Source organism: Schistocerca cancellata, chromosome 8 (assembly GCF_023864275.1).
Source record: "Schistocerca cancellata isolate TAMUIC-IGC-003103 chromosome 8, iqSchCanc2.1, whole genome shotgun sequence".
In the NCBI taxonomy this organism is placed as follows: Eukaryota; Metazoa; Arthropoda; class Insecta; order Orthoptera; family Acrididae; genus Schistocerca; species Schistocerca cancellata.
Genome location: NC_064633.1, coordinates 586,813,136 through 586,826,995, shown reverse-complemented (window position 1 = coordinate 586,826,995; position 13,860 = coordinate 586,813,136).

Sequence of the window (13,860 nt, the reverse complement as noted above, 5' to 3'; positions counted from 1 at the left end):
GGTAGAGCACTTGCCCGCCAAAGGCAAAGGCCCCGAGTTCGAGTCTCGGTCGGGCACACAGTTTTAATCTGCCAGGAAGTGTCAATTTCCAAGAATGTTTGTCTATCGATGCCACGTGCTGCAAACGATAGATATCGATCATGCGATTCTAAATTGATCACGCGACTGTGGTGACGGGTGTTGTGAGCATGTTTATAGTGGTCAATACTTCAACGACAAAAGAAGAGCGTTACTAAAATAGTTGTAATCACTAGGAAAACGACTTACCTCATTCGTCGTCGACGTTGTCATGAGAAAATCCATTTGATGTGTATGCTACGGGAAGGATTCTCTTTTTCCGTAACCTGGGTAGACAAAAATATGGGTAAGAGTGTCACATTTCCGATAAAACTTCAAACAATTTTCTACGTTGCATAAGCATGGAATTAAATTCTTTCACTTGAGGCAATCGGCCGAAGAAACGTCTACAATACTAGACATCCCACTCACTGCCGTCATAAATCGTTTGGATTTTCCCTGCATCTCACAAATAATTTATCATTACGCCCGCCACCACAGTCACGTGATTGATTTAGAATCACACTTTCGATATATATCGTTTGCAGCAAGCGGCTTCGATAGGCAAACGGTCTTGGAAATTACCGATTTATCTATGGGTTACTGCGTATTGTGAGACGCAAGGAGTAGGAAATAAGGTTTCTTGTTCGATGTTCGACGTGTAGTTGACATCAGTTTAGCACGCCTTTCTCCCGCTGTCATATTGTCATCCAGAGGTTCTTCCATGATTGTTGTCGTTAACAAGGAATACCAGAGTGGCCGTATGGGCTTATGTTGTATCTATGATTGCACGCCATATAAAACGAAAGGAAATTACAAAAGTATTGTCACGTTTAATTGATATTGTTCATCATTTTATCCGGATACTTCTTATTGCTGCTATACCTGAGAGTACAAATGCGAAGTTGTGCTTCATCTTGTCGCAAATTTCATTATAGAACACTTTATAAACGACTGCCTAATAAAATCTTTCCGCTCAGGTTTATCTCTGACCAACCAGTCACGAGACGTCGCTTTCAGAGTTCACTTCACCCTCTTGATCTTCAGTATGCTATCTCTTCATTGTTTCGTAACACATGGTGTTGTGCGTAATTCTATATGTCATAGTTAAATACATGGATAAAAAGTACTGGCAACAGGGTTATATTTCTGCCAAACCTTATCGATATTTCACCTATTTCGTGGTGTCAATGTCATCGTCCCGCATCTCGGTAACATTCCTCCACAGACATGGAAGGCATCACGACCACCAGCGTTTCTATCTCATTTATATTTACATGATTCCTCAGCAAGTCACAATGAAGTCCATGGCAGAGGGTTTATCGAGCCACCTTCGAGCTACTTCTCTATCCTTCCACTCTCCAACAGCGCGCGGGAAAAAGGAACACTTAAGTCTTTCCGTGTGATCTCTCATTTCTCTTATTTTATCATGGTGATAATTTTTCTCTATGTAGGTGAGCGCCAACGAAATACTTTCGCAATCGGAGGAGAAAGTCGGAGATTGTTGTTTCACGAGGAGAACCTGCCGCAACGAGAAACGTCTTTGTAGTAATGATCGACACCCCATTTCACGTGTCATGACCGTCGTCACATTTATTTACGCTCATGGCTCAGATCAGACTACAAGAAGAATATAATAATTCCAATCCCAAAGAAAGCAGGTGTCAACAGATGTGAAAATTACCGAATTATGAGTTTAATAAGTCACAGCTGCAAAATACTAACGCGAATTCTTTACAGACGAATGGAAAAACTGGTAGAAGCCGACCTCGGCGAAGATCAGTTTGGATTCCGCAGAAATGTTGGAACACGTGAGGCAATACTGACCCTACGACTTATCTTAGAAAATAGATTAAGGAAAGGCAAACTTACGCTTCTAGCATTTGTAGACTTAGAGAAAGCTTTTGACAATGTTGACTGGAATACTCTCTTTCGAATTCTAAAGGTGGCAGGGGTAAAATACAGGGAGCGAAAGGCTATTTACAATTTGTACAGAAACCAGACTCTTATAAGAGTCGAGGGGCATCAAAGGGAAGCAGTGGTTGGGAAGGGAGTGAGACAGGGTTGTAGCCTCTCCCCGATGTTATTCAAGCTGTATATTGAGCAAGCAGTAAAGGAAACAAAAGAAAAATTCAGAGTAGGTATTAAAGTCCATGGAGAAGGAAAAAACGCTGAGGTTCGCCGATGACATTGTAATTCTTTCAGAGACAGCAAAGGACTTGGAAGAGCAGTTGAACGGAATGGACAGTGTCTTGAAAGGTGCATATAAGATTAACATCAACAAAAGCAAAACGAGGATAATGGAATGTAGTCGAATTAACTCGGGTGATGCTGAGGGAATTAGATTAGGAAATGGGACACTTAAAGTAGTAAAGAAGTTTTGCTATTTGGGGAGCAAAATAACTGATGATGGTCGAAGTAGAGAGTATATAAAATGTAGACTGGCAATGGCAAGGAAAGCGTTCCTGAAGAAGAGAAATTTGTTAACATCGAGTATAGATTTAAGTGTCAGGAAGTCGTATCTGAAAGTATTTGTATGGAGTGTAGCCATGTATGGAAGTGAAACATGGCCGATAAATAGTTTGGACAAGAAGAGAATAGAAGCTTTTGAAATGTGGTGCTACAGAAGAATCCTCAAGATTAGATGGGTAGGTCACATAACTAATGAGGAGGTATTGAATAGAATTGGGGAGAAGAGGAGTTTGTGGCACAACTTGACTAGAAGAAGGGATCTGTTGGTAGACGTGTTCTGAGGCATCAAGGGATCACCAATTTAGTATTGGAGGGCACCGTGGAGGGTGAAAATCGTAGAGGGAGGCCAAGAGATGAATACACTAAGCAGATTCAGTAGGATGTAGGTTGCAGTAAGTACTGGGAGATGAAGAAGCTTGCACAGGATAGAGTAGCATGGAGAGCTGCATCAAACCAGTCTCAGGACTGAAGACAACAACGACGATGGCTCAGAAACATCATTTGGTGTTGGGAGTGCCTATATTGTTGGCGACACCCCGAATCGATTTCGGCTTCCCGACCAGTGTTCGATTTTTACTGCGGAGCTTTACACTGTTCTCCAGGCTGTCCAATACCTCCGTCGCCATCAGCGGATACAGTATGTCATCTGCTCAGATTCGCTGAGCTCTCTCCTCAGTCTCCAAGCTCTCTACACTGTCGACCCTCTGGTCCACCGGATTCAGGACTGCCTCCACTTGCTCCACTTGCAGGGCGTCTCTGTGGCGTTCCTCTGGATCCCAGGTCATGTTGGTATCTGTGGAAATGAGGCGGCCGATATAGCAGCCAAGGCTGCAGTCTCTCTTCTTCAGCCTGCCGGTTCCCTTCGCCGATCGACGGAGTGTTTTATATCGTCGTGTTGCTCTTCTATGGCACGCACATTGGTCGACACTTCCCAATAATAAATTGCGGGACGCTAAAGCTCTTCCGCGTGCTTGGACCTATTCCTCCCGAACTCGTCGTCGGGAGGAGGTAATTTTAACTGGACTCCGGATAGGGCACTGTCTTTTTAGCCATCGACATCTTTAAAGTGGCGATCCTCCCCCACTCTGTCCCCACTGCTCTCAATTGTGGACGGTGAGACACCTTTTACTCGAGTGCCCCTATTTTACTCCGTTACGCGCCCGTCTACAGCTGTCGCCTGACATATCTTCCATTTTAGCAGATGACACGCGCTCAGCCGATCGCGTTCTCCAGTTTATTAGTGCCAGTGAGATGACGTCAGTCATTTGAGGCTCTTTTTGGGGACAAACAACCCCCCTTCCATAGTGGTTTTTTAAGCTTTCCTTCTGTTTTTAGTTTCCCCACTTTTTTGAGTTTCGCTCCCATTGCTGCTGGTTTCCGGTATCGTTTTTTTTCACCTTTTCCTAAGTCATAGACCGGGCGCTAATGACCGTCGCAGTTTTGCACCCTAAAACCATAACAAAAAAAAACGAAATGCCCTTCTTTGATCTTTTTCGACATTCTCCGTCAGTCCCACTGTTGTGTCTAGACAAGACAGTCTAGACACAAGGCGGAGATACCGAAAGGGCACGCGTCAACTCACGCCGATTGGCGTGAATTCTGGAACAGGATACTTAATGAAGGCTATAAAGAAAAGTACGTACCATCTGTTTACTTAACTTTAATTCATCCTTGTGGTACATCGCTCTTGACGATACAAATGAGACTCTTTAAATACAATCACTGTAAGGCTAATGGCGCCTTGATAGGTCGTAGCCATGGACTTAGCTGAAGGCTGTTCTAACTGTCTCTCGGCAAATGAGAGAAAGGCTTCGTCAGTGTAGTCGCTAGCAAAGTCGTCGTACAACTGGGGCGAGTGCTAGTCCGTCTCTCTAGACCTGCCGTGTGGTGGTGCTCGGTCTGCAATTACTGACAGTGGCGACACGCGGGTCCGACATGTACTAAAGGACCGCGGCCGATTTAAAGCTACCACCTAGCAAGTGTGGTGTCTGGCGGTGACACCACACCCACCTGACGCGGTTCCCACACAATACGGCAGTATTGCAGAAGAGGGCGGACACGTAGGCCTGATTCACTTCCTTAGTGTCCTTCCAATAAATCTCAGTCTTTAGTTTGCTTCACACACAACAATATCTGTGTGACCACCTCATTTTTAAGTTATTCTTTATCTGTGTCGATGTCTCGTAAGGACCGCCCTATGTGTTGCAGCGTGCGCCTCGAAGAGGTTCCATCATTTTGGTGAACAGGCCGTTATTGCTCTGGCGAATAAGGTGGATGTTCCAGTGTCTCCCACCCCCACGTACGCACTAGCTCCTGTACGGGGTACGCCGTGTTGGATGCAGAGGAATGTTCGTTACGAGCCGTCGGCTTTGGGAAGTGTCGTAGGAAACGTGCCACAAACGCCGTAAACAATATGGCGACTGTAACTTTATGTTATGAGCGACTTTGTCAAATGTGCTAAGCTAAAGATCAATCTGTCGCCACAGTCAGTTTGCTTTTTTACCATCGCAAACGTTGGCTTCGACAGTTCATAACCAAACTGTTACATTCCAACCTAATCTACAGCTCGGGTTAAGCTACAGATGAATGTGTCACCACAAGAGCTTTTGTTCTTGCTTTCACATTTGTTGGCTTCTCCATCTAACAACAACACTGTGAATATAATCACTAGAAGGTGACGTGATAGCAGCCATTAGCATTACGTCACTGATCAAACTCGAGGACTCGTCTTGGACATTCTTCTTGACCTCACTGTGTGGCCTCGTGCATTGTCATGGAGTATGGTGAGGTGCAGTGCCGGTGGATGGGGTCGCTTCTTTCTGAGTATGAGACATAGGTGATGTCGCAAGAAATTTGCAGCAGTAAGCTGCACTGACCCTCTGCTATTGCGGTAGAACGTCATGCACAGGATTAACGCACGAATATCGTTACCCATAACAACCATCGCTTCTGGACTAAATGCTTCAAGGCGAACCTTTTTTTATTTATTTACACGTCAAGTTCCGTAGGATGGAATTGAGGAGCAAATCTCCAAGGTCATGGAACGTGTCAGTATACGAACTTACAACATAAAAGTAATAACAGATAAAAATAAATGTTCATGAACCTGAAAACAAGTCAGTCCGTAAGTTTAAGTAAACGCTATCTGCAATACAATAAGAATCAGCTTAATTTTTCAAGGAACTCCTCGACAGAATAGAGTGAGTGACCCATGAGGAAACTCTTCAGTTTTGATTTGAAACCGCGAGGATTACTGCTAAGATTTTTGAATTCGAGTGGCAGCTTATTGAAAATGGATGCAGCAGTATACTGCCCACCTTTTTGCACAAGAGCTAAGGAAGTCCGATCCAAATGGAGGTTTGATTTCTGCCGAGTATTAACCGAGTGAAAGCTGCTTATTCTTGGGAATAAACTAATATTGGTAGCAAGAAACGACAATAAGGAATATACATATTGAGAGGCCAATGTAAAAATACCCAGACTCGTGAACAGAGGTCGACAAGAGGTTCGTGAACTCACAACACTTATTACCCGAACCGCCCGTTTCTGAGCCAAAAATATCCTTCTAGAATGAGAAGAGCTACCCCAAAATATAATACCATACGACATAAGTGAATGGAAATAAGCAAAGTAGGCTAATTTACGTATCGAAGTATCACTCACTTTTGATACCGTTCGAATAGTAAAAATGGCAGTATTAAGTCTTTGAACAAGATCCTGAGCGTGGGCTTTCCACGACAGCTTACTATCTATCTGAACAACCTAGAAATTTTAACTGTTCAGTTTCACTAATCATATGCCCGTTCTGTGAGATTAAAACGTCAGGTCTTGTTGAATTCTGTCTCAGAAACTGTATAAACTGAGTCTCACTGTGATTTAACGTTAGTTTATTTTGTACAAGCCATGAACTGAGGTCATGTACTGCACAATTTGAAACCGAGTCAATGTTGTACACAACATCCTTTACTACCAAGCTAGTGTCATCAGCAAACAGAAATATTTTAGAGTTACCCATGATACTAGAGGGCATATCGTTTATATAAATAAGGAACAGGAGCGGCCCCAACACTGATCCCTGGGGCACCCCCCCCCCCCCACTTGACAGTGGGGCGAGGAGAACAATGGCGTTTCCGGTCATTGAGCTGGACTGCCACTTCATTTGTGGTTCGTACGACCGAGTCCATGTTTCGTAAAGTGACGATTCTTCCAAGGAAGGCTTCACCCCCCCCCCCCCCCTTGTGGTAGCGACTGAGCAATTCCTATGCAAGGTCATAACGATGCCACAGTCGCACCTCTGTCATGGCATGCGGTACCTAAAGCGCTGCAGTTTCGTGGATCCCAGGAACATTGTGCAAAATGTGCAGTGCTGTTGTGTGACACACGCCTGCCTTTAAGACAACTCGCGAACAGTCTATCCGCGATCCACATCCAACAGCGCGGGAAGGACCACAGTTCCCGTGTTGTCCATGGGGGGGGGGGGGGGGGGTTCGTCCCGGGCGGAGCGCATCTTGAACGATATCCCTGCCATCCCGCCATCCCGTGACACTGTCACCCATCTTTTCACCGCACGATATGGCGACGCTGCTACGCCACAAGCCTCACGCCTCACGCAGTCCCAGAAAGCATTATTGCGCGCTCCGATCACGTTCCCCTTCCATCTTGATGCACGCACATTGTTCGTCTTTCCTAGACATACTGTTAGTGCACTCGAACTGGCCACCCTCACACTCCGACAGTACACACTGCAACTGACTTAAAACACAGGTGTCGACTCTCGCCACATTACTTCAGCTGACCTGATGTTATCTACAACAGACAGCGCGAATGCCATTCGCCGCACATCCTTCATATTACAGCAATGTTACCACTACTTTTAACCGACACTCGTATTTTGGTGTACGATATTGACTTTTCTTAATTTTTGTTTATTTTATTGTATGCCAGGGCAACCACGCTCCGCTTGTACAGTTATATGACGTAGAACAGTAAGCTGACTGTAACGCAAGTGTGTATGTGGTTAGTCAACCTTTTTTACCTACCGCCCACTTTTGTACCTCCGTTTATAGTAAAATGCTCTAAACGCCCACTGGTTTCACAGTAATGGTGATTTACTAAGTTGTGAAGTAACTTTCTTCATAAAATTTATAAAGCAGGGTTATAGCAAGTTATAGCAAGTTATTTCTTATCTCTAATGTCAATATTGCATCCACTGCCGCAGTTTTACTTCACTACGTCACAATTAGCTCAAATTTCTGGGTGCTGTCGCGAACTCCAGGTGGACTTATAACACCCCCCTGCTTCCCGGGATTTGCGAAATTTCAAGTTGACAATGACCGTGAATTATGAATTTTGACCCGTGTCGGGATAAGGCATCCGAATCCGAAGTAAATAATGATTATTCCGCGGAAAACAGGAGACGTTATAACTTGATCGTTATTGAATGAGTAATTTCATTCAATAACGATCGGTAAATGAAATAATGGAAATAATTTGGAAATAAATTTTTCCAGTGGAAATTTTGCCGAAAGAATTGATTAAGTTGTAAAAGCAATTGAAAAATCGGTCGCCAGCTCAACTGATGAGCAACAGTACTGTTAAGTACGTGGATAATTGTGTCAAAAATAAGGTTTATCTGTTTGTAGCGCAGCAGGTGGAACGGGAACTTTCATGTAAGTGCTGTGTCAGGCTCAGTAGTCATATAAAACAATGTCATAACAATCTAACTACACTTAAACATTAATGGTTAACTTTCAATAAGTATTTTGATAATTATTTTGTTCATAATTTGTCAGTTAAGTGCAATGTTGACAACACAGATAATTATCTATCGAGATTTTGAATAATGGACTGTCATTTTGTCTTTAAAATTAGGTACTTTGCACAGTTTAATCTACTGATAACGAAATATATTGCCAATAATTGATTAACTATGTTTTGAATGATATGTTGTTGTTGTTAGGGTCTTCAGCCCTGAGACTGGTTTGATGCAGCTCTCCATGCTACTCTATCCTGTGCAATAATAATTCATTAATTGTGGGATTGTCAGGTGTAATAAGCTTTATAGTTTCATGAAATATCCTTGAACTAACTTCATCTGAATATGCATTGAAATAAATCTTAATAATCAAATTTATTACTTCAGTCTATTATTAAGTTACTACGGTGGGCGTAAGCTTATTAAGTGCAACAATTAACTACGATAACCAGTCTGAAATTTACTCTTCACCGTCTATGCAAATAATTTGATAATTAACATATTTTCTCTTGATAATGGCGTGACACACTCGGTTCAATAAGGTAAGGATCGGAAGGAACCTACTTGGTGTTATTGTCGGGTGGAATGTAACTGCAACACTTCGATTATAAAGTGCTTATTATTAACTGTTCAACTTCAGAGAAAAGCACAGTCATTGGCAAGCCTTCTACAATTTTATCCTACGAAAATTACGTAGATCTAACTTCCCTCGTTATCGGTGGATCGACGGAAGTCCACGGCAGCGACACAATGTGGCAGCGGACTTTTACTGTTGCGACTTGGGCCCACAGTGCGCTTCACATGTAAGTCCTCGTTTCTTCAGCACTATGCCCATTAATTCATAATACCTTTCTCGGCCATGCTTCCAGACATGCCGACCATTACTTTTCCGTCGTACGTAGATCAACACACTAGCCGTTAGATGTAACACAGCTAGGAATAGCAGCACTCGACTGTACGTGTTACTCCGAGCACGGCGTCACTGCTACTACTACACGACAAAACAATCTGACTTCAGCGTTAATTAAATATGCCCTGACTTGCCAGTGTTAAATATTACATAATTTAACATAGTATTTACAATACATATTTACACTAGACAATACATCGTATACAAACAGTTTCATGTGTTAAGTAAGCGAAAAAATTCATAGCAAGGACTGCGTTGTAGCGTCACAGACTCCCTTGAACGAAGGACTGACGAACTCGCTGTTTAGTCCATTATTGTCCCAATCAACCAATCTGTTTGTTGGCTGAAGCAGGGAGATATGGAGCGAAAACTTTAAACAATCATGCTGGAGGAATATCCGCAATTGAGCATCGTAATAGGTATAGAAATCATCGCTTCAGTTGTGTAAGGCTTTTAGTTTTAAATTCTCGACATGTTTCGAGCTAACAGTTAGTGGAGTTTCTAGATAACAAGACGCAGCATGTCATTCTCAATGGATAGAAGTCTTCCGAAGTAGGAGTGATTTCAGGTGTGCCGCAGGGGAGTGTCATAGGACCGTTGCTATTCACAATATACATAAATGACCTGGTGGATGACATCGGAAGTTCACTGAGGCTTTTTGCAGATGATGCTGTGGTGTATCGAGAGGTTGTAACAATGGAAAATTGTACTGAAATGCAGGAGGATCTGCAGCGAATTGACGCATGGTGCAGGGAATGGCAATTGAATCTCAATGTAGACAAGTGTAATGTGCTGCGAATACATAGAAAGAAAGATCGTTTATCATTTAGCTACAATATAGCAGGTCAGCAACTGGAAGCAGTTAATTACATAAACTATCTGGGAGTACGCATTACGAGTGATTTAAAATGGAATGATCATATAATGTTGATCGTCGGTAAAGCAGATGCCAGACTGAGATTCATTGGAAGAATCCTAAGGAAATGCAATCCGAAAACAAAGGAAGTAGGTTACAGTACGCTTGTTCGCCCACTTCCTGAATACTGCTCAGCAGTGTGGGATCCGAACCAGATAGGGTTGATAGAAGATATAGAGAAGATCCAACGGAGAGCAGCGCGCTTCGTTACAGGATCATTTAGTAATCGCGAAAGCGTTACGGAGATGATAGATAAACTCCAGTGGAAGACTCTGCAGGAAAGACGCTCAGTAGCTCGGTACGGGCTTTTGTTGAAGTTTCGAGAACATACCTTCACCGAAGAGTCAAGCAGTATATTGCTCCCTCCTACGTATATCTCGCGAAGAGACCATGAGGATAAAATCAGAGAGATTAGAGCCCACTCAGAGGCATACCGACAATCCTGCTTTCCACGAACAATACGAGACTGGAATAGAAGGGAGAACCGATTGAGGTACTCAAGGTACCCTCCGCCACACACCGTCAGGTGGCTTGCGAAGTATGGATGTAGATGTAGATGTAGAACAGACACCCATCATCAGGTGCTGTTAGTGGTGTGCAGCTACACCTAGTGTCGCGAAAATGGGTAGAGCGGTGGCGAACACAACAAGCGAGGGCAGAGCACGGACTTGCATATTATTTGTTAGCCCGAAACAGGTACTGAATTTAAAAATAAAAGCCTTTTAACAGAAAACGCTAAAATTCTGTTGGTTTTTAAGACTCCTATACGCAATGGAATGGAGGATATTTTTCAGTATTACAGGGCACACGACTATGTTTTGTGATATTCTCCTCATAAACAGTTGTCATTACGTCTGAAGCTGCTTCTGTAAATACAACCCTTATTGTGCGGTTTGGGCCCCAGTGCAACCCCCCCCCCCCCTCGGGAATGTCTCATACCGCATACCACACGAGTGTAACCCCAAATGTTTACGTGGTAGAGTAAAGATGATGTACATGTGACTGTTTGCGCAGCAATGGCCATCATAGTGTAAATGAGGCGGAATAAGGTGAACCAGCCCGAATTCACCGAGGCAGATGGAAAACCGCCTAAAACCATCCACAGGCTGGTCGACTGCCCGGACATCGCCACTAATCCACCAGGCGGGTTCGTGCCAGGGACCGGGATGCCTTCCCACTCGGGAAGCAGCGCGTCAGACTGCGCGGCTAGCCGGGTGGGACAATGCATCCCTTACTTTTATTAATTTTTTTCCCATTGTTCGTATAAAATTGAACCTTTGAAATCTTCAGCACGCTGGCTATCGAATGGACGAGTACAATTATGTGACTATATGTGGGCATACACACACACACTACTGTCAAAAATAATGTAAGGTGTCTTACAATGTGTTGCGACAGACACTAATTGCGGTTCGCTTGTCACTTATTAATATTTTAAGTAACATAATTGAAGAACATCATATTAAGCGCCCAGAAACATTATTTCATAGATGCAGGCACCCATCCACCACCAAGTCGAGTACACGTAACTGCTTTTGTGCATATGGCGTTCTCTGGCAGAAACGTTTTCTTCATGGTTGACAACGTCCTGATCCTTGTTCCATTATGCGCATCAGTAGTTTAACGAATATGGAATAGACTTTCACACTTCCTTCTAATCACCCAACGTGGACATTATCGAAAGTCTGTAATCATTTCTAGCGATGAAAATAAGACACAGCTTTCGTAACTTGTCATCACTGTACGACTAAGTAGCTACATTATGAAAAGTTCGGAATGCCTTTGACAAAAATTTTCGAATAACAGAAGCACGACAGGCTGGACATGATCCAATAGCATAGAATTCATTATCGTTCTTCTTAAATAACCACTTGAACACGTTCTGTCTCAATGACCTTGTAATGAGAGGATGACTCTAGCGACCCAGAAAAAGTACACGCAATGGGGAACAGGAAACCATTACGTGAATTAGATTTCAAGGAAATATCGTGTTTTAATTTCATAATGCCTTCCTCAACGCCAACCTCTCCCAAAAGTACGCTAGTCGTTCTTAACGATCATTGTTGACGTATCGCACAAAGATCCTGTTGTTATGATATGTGCCTTCGAAATCTCGGTGGAATTCTCATGTGCCATAATGTCTGACGTGATGTTAACACTACAAATTCCTTTATGCTCAAGAAAATCAGGAGGCACAATGTACTTATCATATTTCTTGACGATCTCTCTTAAAGTCGAAAATGCGTAGTTCGTTTCGTTGTGACAGCTCTGCAGGAATTTTGCATATTGTATTTTGTGAAATGAATGAAAGCAAATTAAGAAACGCCTTCAGTTTCAATAACATTCGTTGCTTGTAGTCACTTCTTGCTGTACTTACATTTCATACATCTTGTAGCTGAAACATGGGTGCCAACATTGCATTTTGACGGATACCAAAATAAACAAATACGTCTTCCTCATAACAGATCTTGAAAGCATTTCTCATCTCAATTTCTCAGTGCCAAAGGTGAAGCACCTTTCCAAAGTCAATATAGTTTTTACTTATGGACTTATTTATGAATGTCACTGATAATTATTGAATGCAAAGTAAATATCAAACGGATGTTGGGAACTTTAGATTAGTATCTCAACTTCTGTGTAATGAACACATTCCATGTAAATACATTGCACAATACTTGTAAAAAAGACTGTGATCACACGCACGCGCGATCGCCCACACACACACACACACACACACACACACACACACACACACACACACATATATATATACACAGAACAATAGCAAATGCTCCTACCACTATCAAAACAAACAAAAGACGAACACATCTCGCAATAGCAAAAGAACACAAAAACGTGAATACATTCACTGTTAGTGAAAGTGCTATGTGCTAAAATCTAATACATATAAGTGTAAGAAGAGGAAGAATGACGTAAACAACAAATAACTGAGAGCAATGATAAGAATTAATACTGTTTATAGAAATAAGTTAAAGCATGCATGCATGATCCTAGCAAGCAAAACTGTAAGAGAAAAAAAGTCATATTGTTACACTGACCACTCAAGATGGTTTAGAATGAATAACAAATTTCTTCCTTTTGTCAGTGTGGGAGAACATAAAGTGAATATTATGTAATTCTATCGACATAAATATCAGTAATAGCAACGTAATTTGTGTTTCTTTAGTTGCAGATAACTGAGCGACAACTGAGCATACAAAACTGTATTGAAGTACCCGATACACGGCCATTTCGTTACGAGGATATCAAAAGAAACTTTGCACGTTGTAGCTTTGTCCTTCTGACTTCTCATAGAGTAAAAAGTAAAACAAGAAATAATTACACTTTTATTTTAGTTGTGTAGAATCTTAAGGTAACTGAAAATACGGAAATATTTAACATTTTAAATGTTGAAAGACGTAATAATCAAATACTGGTATGTAAATGTCACTGACAAGTTTGAGAAACAAGTAACTGCATTACTGGTGGAAAACATGATACAGTCATTAAAAACGAACAGAACGTAGGAGTGCACTTCTTGCAATGAACAACTAAAAACTGGAGTGGAAGTATTAGATGAGCGGGTGTGTATGGTCCCTTCTTCAGCCGATAAGGAAAGGAATCTCTTTGAATTATTGAAAAGTAATCGTGTAACAAGACAACATAATGGTAACAATATTGTGACTCATCAGACAACGAATATGAAAAATGCAATAGAAGAACAAAAAGGCCTTCGTGATTTTTAAGCAA